This window comes from Canis aureus, chromosome 10 (assembly GCF_053574225.1).
Source record: "Canis aureus isolate CA01 chromosome 10, VMU_Caureus_v.1.0, whole genome shotgun sequence".
NCBI lineage: Eukaryota > Metazoa > Chordata > Mammalia > Carnivora > Canidae > Canis > Canis aureus.
In genome coordinates, this window is record NC_135620.1 from 4,325,624 (window position 1) to 4,336,748 (window position 11,125).

The 11,125-nt window shown below is 48.7% G+C and overlaps 1 protein-coding gene across 1 annotated transcript in view; it reads left to right on the plus strand.

The window, feature by feature from the left end:
- Positions 1 to 11,125, plus strand: part of COL23A1 (collagen type XXIII alpha 1 chain) — a 322,070-nt gene that overhangs the window by 135,258 nt on the left and 175,687 nt on the right. The gene's annotated exons all lie outside the window — the stretch shown is intronic.

The window sequence follows — 11,125 nt, forward strand, 5'->3', positions numbered from 1 at the left end:
ATACATGGATGGCAAATAAACACATGAAAAGGACTCATAACATCATGAGTCATTAGGAAAATGCAAATTAAAATCAGAGTGAGATACCATCATGTGGCAAAAAACATACCAACAATACCAAGCGTGGATGAGGATGTGGAGCCTCTGGAACCCTCCTGCTTTGCTGGTGAGAAAGCAAAATGGTCCATCCACTCTGGAAACATTGGGCAGTTTCTTACAAAGGTGAACATACTCTTAGCAAATGACCAAGCTATCCCACCCCTGGACGTTTATCCCAGAGAAACGAAAACATATGTTCATACAAAAAACCTATACATGAATGTTCATAATAGCAGTATTCATAATCACCAAAAGCTCACCAAATGTTCTCCATGGGTGAATGGGTAAAGAATTTTGTTAGAATGTTAGCAGTGAAAAAGGAATGAATTTTTTTTTTTTTTAGAGAGAGAGAGAGAGCACAAGCGCACATGCATGTGATGGGGGAGGGACAGGGCAAGGGAGAGAAAGAATCTTAAGTGCTGAGCATGGAGCCTGATGTCGGACTTGATATCACAACCCTGAGATCATGACCTGAGGTGAATTCAAGAGTTGGACCCTTAACCGACTGAGTCATCCAGGCACACCAAAAGAAATGAGCTATTGTAACATCCTATCACAACAACTTGGATGAAGCTTAAATGAATTCTGCTAAAGGACAGAAATCATTGCAATAGGTTACTTATGTGTTATGTGATTCCATTTATAGCACATAATGGAAAAAAGGCAAAACTAGTGATGGCAAATAGATCATTGGTTATGGGGGTTGAATGTAGGGGGCCAGTCTGCAAGGGGATTGCGTGAAGGACTTTTGGGGTTGTTTTGGGGGGAGTTGTCCTTGATCCCAATAAGTGGTGGCAACTATAAGAATCTGCATGTCTTAAAATTTCTAGAACAGTACACTAAAAAAAAAAAAAAAAAAAAAACACAGAATTTTATTGTGTTTAAATTTTTAAAACTTTCCAGAATCTGAACCAAGAGAAGGCAAGTGGCCACAGGACATTAGACCCCTGTGTGTTTGCTGCTGAATCACCTTCAAAAGCAGGGGGTTTTGGTGTTGGTTTGGTACAGTTCAGGCCTCTCAGGTTTCTGCTCCCTTTAAATGTGGGGTTCATTTGCTGCTTAGAGCCAAAATGGCACATGGTAAGTGTTTTCACATGGGCACCACTTCTGTAACTCTAATGGGTTTCAGGGAAACGCCGTAGGTGGGTAGGGGTGCGGACGTGTGGACGGGCTGCCTCCAGCGGAGGACTGCAGGCCACACAGGTCCAAGTGAACGCAGTGGCACACACCAGACTCCACCGGGACCACACAAATGCACAAGATGCTTCAAATGTTTGGAAGGAAACAGAAGCCGCCTGGGGTGCTGGAACCATCTCTGGCCTGGAGACAGGGAAAGGCTTGGGGTGATGGCAGGTCCCCCTTGCTTATAAAAGGAAAAAAGGTTCAGAATAGACCACAGGTTCTGCACCTGCGCTCTGCCCAGTTCTAAGGGTGGGAAGGGGTGGGAAGCTGTGGTGAAGGGGCTGCAGGGACTCAGGCCTAAGTTCCTTATGCCAGGCAACAGCCAGAGCTGTTTTACTCTGAGTCTTTTATAGACTGGCCTCTACAAGATGCGTTCTATTTAAAGAGTGGCAAAAAAAAAAAAAAAAAAAAAGAGTGGCTTCTGCTGTTTTAAACAAAGGTTTAATCACCATGGGACCAGATGATCTGTAAAGGTTCCCCAGGGGCCTCGTGATCCCAGAGTCAGCTAGAAGTACGCTCCTACTCTGCTGCTCACCCCCACCCCCTGGCTGTGGACACTGACCCCAACTCTCCGAAGGGAGATGCTCAGGCCTATAATCTGGATTCATGAAGCCTTCACGACAGAAAATTGCTTTGACATGCCTAGGGGTAGGAAGTTTCTCAAAAGAAACTCCAAATGATTTGAATGACATTTTTTTAAAAGATTTTATTTATTTATTCATGAGAGACACAGAGAGAAGCAGAGACGCAGGCAGAGGGAGAAGCAGGCTCCATGCAGGGAGCCCGATGTGGGACTTGATCCCGGGATTCCAGGATCACACCCTAAGCCAAAGGCAGACGCTCAGCCGCTGAGCCACCCAGGCGCCCTGAATGACATTTTAAGTCATGTAGACAGGAGGGTTCATCCGAAAGAAAGAAAGAAAGAGAGAGAGAGAGAGAGAGAGAGAAAGAAAGAAAGAAAGAAAGAAAGAAAGAAAGAAAGAAAGAAAGTTCCCATCTACTAAATTTGTAAACTTGTTTTGTACAAACATGTCAAAGGTAATTGTCTTCATGGAATTAGCAGCACGTAGGACCTTGCATTATACTTTCATGCTTGTAATATGTCTCTTCATCTTTCTTGACCACACATAACACAGCTACCACCACCACCACCACCCCTGGGTTTCCTCAGATGTAGAGCAACCTAGTTCAGACTCTTTTAATTTGAGGGATCCTGGCCAAGGATAAGAGGAGAAAGCATGGGCCAGGCTGGGGAGAGACAAATGAGAACACTAGACTTGGCATCAATGGGATGTTCCAGAAGACCAGGCCATTAGGTAGGGGCTTGGGTTGAAAGACAAAGCCCTGGGCAAACAGGTGGAGGTGCAGAGCAGAGAAACCGAGGCAGAGGCTTACTGATGGGTCCTCAGCCCAGTCATGGTCAGGCTATGAAGTATGGAGTTTCCTTTGAGAAGCCCAAATCCTTTTGTCATGGATGATTGTGGGCCCCTATCAGACCTCTGATGAGCTTCCTTGGGCATTGCCATTGTATTGGGCTGGATGGGCTCCCACGATCTGGACAAATGGTGGAGAGCATTCTGCCAAAAGACACGCAGGGTCTGTGGTAGAGCCTAATGCTGAGCCTACCAGTCCTGGGTCCTTGGCTCTTTTGTTTGTTTCAAAAGCATCTTGAACCCCTATTTCTCTAAACATCAGGAGTTAAATGGGATCTTCTGTGCCCCTACCCATTAAGACTGAGAGGAAGCTTTTAAAGTCCCCTGCACCCCAGTCTGTCTTTGTGTGTGGGGTTGTGGTCAGGGCCAGGCTTCAGGGCAATCACCCTATGCCCCACAACTGAGAAGGGCTCCTCCTTCAATTCACTAGCTCTGCCGTCCCCATCTTAAATTCTTCAGTTTTTGCACAAGGAGCCCTACAGTTTTATTTTGCCCTAGATCCCACAGATTATGTAGCAAGTCTTCTCTGGAGATTTAGATTTAACTTATTATTACATTATTATTTTTAGGTGTCAAAAATATATTTGACATTTGTATTTAATCTTATAACTCAGTGTTTATAGTAATCATTTGCACTTCTTGCTGGGGTTTGCTGCCTGTCTAACTGTAGGAGAATGTTGGCTAACGAACAACTTTTTAGGGGCAGTTGGGCGGCTCAATGGTTGAGCATCTTCCTGGGATCAAGTCCTGCATCAGGCTCCCCATAGGGAGCCTGCTTCTCCCTCTGCCTGTGTCTCTGCCTCTCTCTCTGCCTCTCATGAGTAAATAAATAAAATCTTAAAAAAAAAAAAAAAAAACTTTTAAAAAACCGTTTGTAATTTGTAGGAGAGGAGAAAATATAAGACACAAACCAACCCACAATCAAGTTGCTGGGTGGGTTGGGGGGGTCACAGGTGCACAAAACCAGTCTTCATTGAGCAGATACCATCCTGGGGGACTCTTGGGTACCAAGCCCGTGCTGACCACAGGGATACAGAGAGAAATACAGTACAGCTCCTGCTGTCCAGAAACTCCTTGTCTAAGAAAGTGTTTTTCAGACTTGTGAAGCCTCAATGCAGAATAAGAAATAAGCAACTCAGTACACATACATATATACATCCATAGAATAGTGAAATGATAGTTTCATGGAGCGACGTGCTTCCTACGTACAGTGCATTCCTCTTTACTGTTCTATTTCGTTTTTTAAAAATGCTCATTGATTTCACAACCAAGTAGCTTAAGTTTTAAAAGTATCGCTGTGATGGTAGTGGCTGATATATAAGCAAATAATGATATTTTAATAAGTGTAATAATACATAGGGATGGTGTGGACTTCTCAGATGACATGTTATTTGCTCCGAGTCTTTTTAAAAAATATTTTGTTTATTTATTTGATACAGAGAGAGCACAAGTGGGGGGAGGAGCAGAGGGAGAGGGAGAAGCAGGCTCCCCATTAAGCAGGGAGCCCCACATGGGGCTCAATCCCAGAATCCTGGGATCATGACCTGAGCTGAAGGCAGCTGCTTAACCAGCTAGGCCACCCAGGTGCCCCTGTTGTGAGTCTTGAAGGTTGAGAAGGAGTTTACCAGATGGAGAGGCCAGCCATGGTAACGAGCAGTTCCAGACAGAGGGGCCATGTGTGTGCTTGGGGAAAGCTAAGTTCCATGGGGCTTGGGTATGTGGGGGGAGGTCCTGAAAGATAGGTCAGCATATGGTGGAGGGCTTTGCATACCAGGCAAGGAATTTGTTCATTGTCCTGTGTGCGCCACCAGAAGGATTTTCTTTAAAGAGTTTTATTTGAAATATACAGTTGACCCTTGAGTATTGTGGGTTTGAACTGAGTGAGTCCATATATATGGACTATATATCCAATAAATACTATAAATGTATTTTCTCTTCCTTATGACTTTCTCTAGCTTACTTTATTGTAAGAACACAGTAGAAATACATATAACACAGATAATATGTGTTAATCGACTGTTTATGTGATCGGTAAGACTATCCTTCAACAGTAGGCTATTTGTAGTTAAGTGTGGGGCAAATCAGAAGTTATATGTGGATTTTCGGCTGCTTGGGGAGGGGGCAGAGCCCCTAACCCCGGAGTTGTTTAAGGGCCAACTGTAATTTATACACCATAAAACTCATACATTGCAAGTGTACAGTTCCATGCCTTTGAGTTAGTTTATACAGTTGTCTGTAACCACCATCATGATCCAGTTTTAGAACCTCTCCATCACCCCCAGAAAGTTCCCTGTACCCATTTCTAGTCAATCCTTGCTTCTTTCCCCAACCCCAGGCAACCACTGATCTTTCTGTCTCTATAGATTTGTCTTTTCTGGAAGTTTCATACAAATGCAATCACAGTTTTTGAGTCTGGCTTCTTTTCCTTGGTATCACATTTCCAGCACCCATCCATGTTGTGGGTAGTAGTATTACATTGACTGGGTTTGCTGCAGTGTAGCCTATATATATATATAGGCTCACCAATGGACATTTGGGTTGTCTCCAGTCTGGTGCTATATGAATATTGCTTCTGTGAGCGTTTGCATCCACAGCTTTGTGTAGACATATGTTTTCATTTCTCCCAGGGCAATCCTAGGAGGGGAATTGCTGCATCATATGGTAAGTATGTGTTTAACTCTGTAAGAAGCAGCTCCATTGACTTGCACAGCTGACTTGCACACTTCACATTCCCCACCAGCAGTGTACAGGGTTCCAATGTCCACATCTGCTGGAGGATCTGAGCAGAGGATTTGAGAAAGCTGTGGGCATATGCATTTAAGAAGATCCCTCAGGAACGCCTGCGTGGCTCAGTTGGCTAGGTGTCTGCCTTTGGACTCAGGTCATAATCTCAGGGTCCTGGGATTGAGCCCCACATTGGGTACCCTGCTCAGCGAGGAGCCTTCTTCTCCCTCTCCCTCTGCCCTTTTCCCCACTTGTGCACATTCTGTCTCCTTCATAAATAAATAAATAAATAAATAAATAAATAAATAAATAACCCTCCAGTTCCAGGGTGAGGAGGTTACTTCTGAAGCCTTGGGAGACGTCACAGCAGGTGGAGGGGACAGGAGCCACAGAGTACTTCTCGAACTGGCTCCGAGTCACATAAGTTATAAGTGGTAGAGAGCGATAGACAGAAGCCGAGGGTCACGGGAGCAAGATTTGCATTGTGGACAGAGACAGTGGTGCCAAAGCCTCTGGCCTGCCTTGGGTTCCAATCAAGCAAGACCAGCTCACCAGTCCTGTCCCCTAGGATCATTACCAGATCCTTTGAAGGAAGTCATTACTAGCCCCAGTGGCACCCAGAAAACTTTAAGATTTTATTTATTTATTCTTGAGAGACACACAGAGAAAGGCAGAAACACAGGCAGAAGGAGAAGCAGGCTCCCTGTGGGGAGCCCAACACAGGACTCAATCCTAGGACCCTGGATCACGCCCTGAGCCAAAGGTAGACACTGTTGAGCCACCCAGGCGTCCCAACCCAGGAAACTTCTTTTTTAAAAAGCCAGGGATGCCTGCATCCCACCCAGAGCCTTTAATTGGCAGAGGATGAGGCCCGACCACCAGAATGTTAAAATCTCCCCCAGGTGATCATAATGTGCAGCCAAGTTGGAGACCCCCTGCTCTAGGTGGCTTGTGGGGACCTAAGAGTGAATTTCAGGTACGGGCAGCCAGCGTCAGCCTTTCCTCAACCAAGAAAATCTTTTTCCCTTCCAAAACGCGCAGGTCCTTTCTCCTGAAGCATTTTATAATACGTGTTGTTAAAAAAAAAAACAAAAACAAAAAACAGATTCCAGGGCACATGTTCTAGAAATCCATCTGGCTTACATAAAATATTTATAAATATGAGTACAGAAGGAATTTAAAGATATTCGTGGCAAAGGAACCAGCACATTAGCTGTATGTTGCCTGCATGTGTGATGAGCAGAGTACCTGTGGATAAAATGGTTTATTTTGCCAGGACCCCACTGGAAAGCTCATTTACACATACTTTTCTTGCCCGAATAGTTTCAGTGAATCAAATCAACAGATTGATGGCTTGCACCTTTCTCTTCTTCCAGGTGTTTGGGTCCAGACCCTCAGTGCCCCCAGGTCTTTTTGACTTATGTATCTTGGCTGAAAGTGGAGAGGGAGCTAATAACTGGCACTGATGAAGACACAGGGCTGGCCTCAGAGGGGCCGGGCCAGAGGAGCAATGGGGGAGCATGGGGCCATGACAAAGGGGAATCCAAGTAGATAGTGACCACCCACAGGGCCTGGTCCCTTAGAAATCAGGACCCAGGGCCACAGGTTCAGAGACTTAGATGTGCCCCTGGGCGAAGAAGCAAAAGAGAGGTCACAGATGGTGGAAGGCAGGTGGCAGCTGGGGTCCAGCTATAGTCCCACTGAGGCAGAGGCCAGGAGTCCCACACATTCATTTATGCATTAGGAACAATTCAGCATGAGGTTTGTTCTGGGCCCCAGGGTGCCAGAGACGTGGGCTGGCTCCTGGTGCCCACCTGCTCCTGGGTTCAGGGCTTGACTCCTCACCTACAAACCCTGCCTGGGCCTTTTTCACCCCAGGTAGAGCGTAAAGAGCCATGATTACCATCAGACCCCACCTGCTACCTCCCACCAGGAATGAGATAAGAGATTATATTCCACCGAAGTGGACAGTGGGGACATGAGGAAGTTGTCCTTGGAGGCAGACGTTCTGGGTTCAAGTGCCTGTTCTACCACTTACAACACTGTGACCTCGGGGAGGGAGACAGATGGGAAACAAGGAGTCTCAAGGACATGAGGCTACAAAAATGTCCTGTCAGCTGCACAAGCCAGGCAGTCCTGGACAGGCATGAGTAACCTCTGTGACCCTGTCTCTACCTTTGCAAAAGAAGGGTCTCACCCCTTTAAGGACTGAAGGAATCGAACATGCCAGCAGTTTGGCACAATCTATGCAGATAAATCCCCAATAAATGTTAGCTGTTGGTTCTGTGCCCTCAGCAGACAGGCGGGTCGGCAGCCGTGCAGTGAGCACGGTTCACCTTTGGGTCCCCTTTTGCTCAGGAAGGATGGCTTGGTCAGGTCACTGGAATCTGCACAGTGACACCATAAGCAAGGCAGCAGCTTGTCCACCATTCTGATGCCTCTGTCCTCAGGCATCCCTGGGGAGTCCTTGATTGAGGTACATCTTGGGGAAAAGCAAACAGGGTTCCTCTATATGGTTTTCACCAGAGAGGGTGTTCTGTGCATTCTCTGACACACAGCATTACCACCCACCCTGCCCTCCCCTTCCCTTCCCACCTCAGTCACCTCAACTGGGGCCCTTCCAGCCACCCTGATCCCCCTCTGCCTACCTTCTATGCCCTCTCGATGTCCCTGCCACAACCTTGGCTCTAGACACCACTGGCAGCCTCGTTACTGGCCTCCCTGCCTCCCCATCTGTCTCTCCACCCTGCCAACAGCTAAACGCCAGGCCACTGAGTCTGGAGCTCTGAATCCTCTCCCTCCTAAGGTGATTACCTCAAGCCCACTTCTGCTACCATTCTGAATTTTTTTTTTTTTTTTTTTTTGCTGGTCCCTCATCACACACTCTCCCTCTTCATTCAGCTGACCTCTATCGGAAGGCCCTGCCCGGAGCCCAGAGCATCCTTCAAGGCTCTGATAGAATGTCAGCGGCTCTGACAAGTCGGCCCTGGAGGCCCAGGCAGAATGAAACAGGCTCTCTGTGTCCTCTCGTAATGCCTGGCACATTATGATGCTGTTCATAATGGCCTGCTGTATGGCTGCCTCCCCTGCTGTTCCGTGAACATATCCAGGGCAAGGGTCATATCCTATTATTAACAAAAACAATAAAAGAAGGGCCAGTCAGCATATTCCGTGTAATTAGGTGGCAAGCATTGTAATAGGTGACTCTTGTACACAGGCTGATTCATTCCTCAGCAACAGGGCCAGGAAGTCACAGGGGGTTGGGGGGACGAGGGAGCCTCCCTGGGGACCACCCCCAAAACACACCATCTAAGTGAAAACAGCGCCCTGGTATGCAGTTGTGGCTCCCATCTCACCGCCCTGAGGCTGGATCGCCTGCCCTCCACCCCACTACACTTTTCTGAATCAGAAATTGTGGAGCAACCAGGGAACCCTAGGAGACGGGTCCTATCATTGTCCAGTTTTACAGATGGGGAAATGGAGTGCGAGAGGGTCACCTGGCGGGCAGGGCTGGAACCCCACGCACCAGCCTCTGTGAGACCACCGTCAGAATCCCGGGGCCTCCCTGCCTCCCCGTGCGCCCAGCTCTGGGCTTGGCCCCTGGCTCAGCTCTGCCGGCTGGAGGGTTGAGCTCTGGGACTCCCACACCACCTACCTACAGTCGAGGGTCACTGCAGGCCTCGGGGGAGGCAACCGTGTTCCCCCGGCTCCGGGTCTGCAAATGACAACGTCAAAGTGAACTCTAGCCAGGGAGGTAATTCAGCTCAGAGTTCTTGCCCTTCACCCACTCACTCCTTTCCACTCCATCTGGTGATTAAAAGGGAGGAGGAAAAAAATACAATACACACATCCCCCAGGGGTCCAAGACTCCAGGATCTGGTTCCAGAAACAGAAAGTTACTTTATTAGCTGTCACAGAAATTTCACTGTGACCCCAAAGTAATTTCCCCAGAGAGAGGCAAATCTCCAGGAGCCGGGAATAGACGAGAAGATTATTGCTTACCCTGCTGGGCAAGCAGGGTCTGTATCCGGTGCTCTCAGAGTCCAGCGAGCTGCCCTGGATTGGTGCCTACCCCCTCCCTCGGCCCCAGAGGCTCCTGGGAAAGGCGGGCTCCAGCGGCCCGGCCGGGTCAGTGCTGGGGTGCCCTGCATGAGCCCCTCGGGGCACCAGGACAGTGATTGGCCGGCAGGGCATGCTGCAAGTCAGAAGGAATCCACTGGCTTTCAAAACGGCCAGGGGCTCTGAAACCAAACGGGTTTGAATCCCACCTCTGTTAAGCTCCACCTCTGTGGCCCGGAGAAAATTCTACCTGTTCCCTGCCCGGCCCGCTGCCCCCCCCCAGCACCCTCAGCTGTGGACTGGACAGGAGGGCACAATGGTGCTGGGTCGCCCTCCCTTGGTGGCATCAGGTACAAACTGAGGCCTCCGGGCTGGGGTCCCAGGGAGTTGCTGAGCCGGGTCTCTGGGCCCCACGGCCTCGGCCCCCCACCCCCAGCCTCACGGCTCGACGAGGGACGAGGGACGAGGGACGAGGGACGGCAGAGCTTGGCTCTGGTCTCAGGGACTCAAAGAATGAATCTCGCGGACAGCAGCGAGGAGGGCCTAGAGGCTGATCAAGCAGAGGCACAGGGCAAGCTCTCGGGAGTGGGAGGAGTCCCAACAGGCTTGCCACTGAGGGCTTTTATGGTCTTTTATAGGAAACTGACCAGGGTACTTGGTAAATTTCTTGTTGATATGGGAGGGGGGGTGTTTAGAACAAACCGGGTGGACTTGTAACTATCATGATAGCACATAAGATGTTTTTGTAAATATCATGGGAACAAGGGTTCCCCTCTCTTTGGTTAGTGTCTCCTCCATAGCATTTCTCTACATCTGGGGTTTCTGTGAGCCTAGTCAGGTTGCCCATGGCCTTGAGATTCTTGTGCCGTCTTGGTGTGAGCAGGGACTATTATAGCACCTTAATGACATATTTCTGTGATTACTTAGTACCCATTAAAGGGGGATACTCCCTAACATTTTGGAGCTAGGGAGCCAGGTTTATTTTTTCTATTTTTACTGTCTTATCTCTGTTTTCTTGGGATGGGTAGGAGCCTGGCTCTGGGGCCTTTCCCTTATCTTTCCTTGCCTAGCCCTGTCTGGCCCTAAGTTGTTCCTGCATCAGGAGGACCAAGCGTCAGAGATGGAAGAGACTCCCCAGCCACACGGCTGCCGTGGGATAGAACCCAACGTTCAAGTCCTGGTCCTGCCATTTTGCTCAATTCCTCTGCGGAAGGGGGGGACATCCTGGTGGGACCACGTGTGGCCTGTCATGGAGAGGGAGCCTCAGGGCCAGGGAGTGTGTGATGAGGAGGTGCTCCAGGAGGCTGAAGAGCCAGCCCCTTGAGAAAAAGCACATGGCCTGCTACTTCCCCACAGTGTGGCCTGGGGTGGGAGTGCGTGACCTTAGGCCACTACTTACACTGTCTTAACCCTGATTTCCCATCTGTGAGGTAGAGATGATAATAGCACCTGCTTTCTAGGGGCGGATGGGAGCCTATATCAGTCCACTGGGCTGAAAGGATGGAGAACCACAGACTGCATGCTTGTTGTAGGTATGCCCTCAGCTCTGAGGCTAGAGGCCCCAGGTGAAGTTGCGGGCTGGTGTGGTTTCTTCACTTCTTGGCTTTCAGATGGCTGTGTTCTCCCTG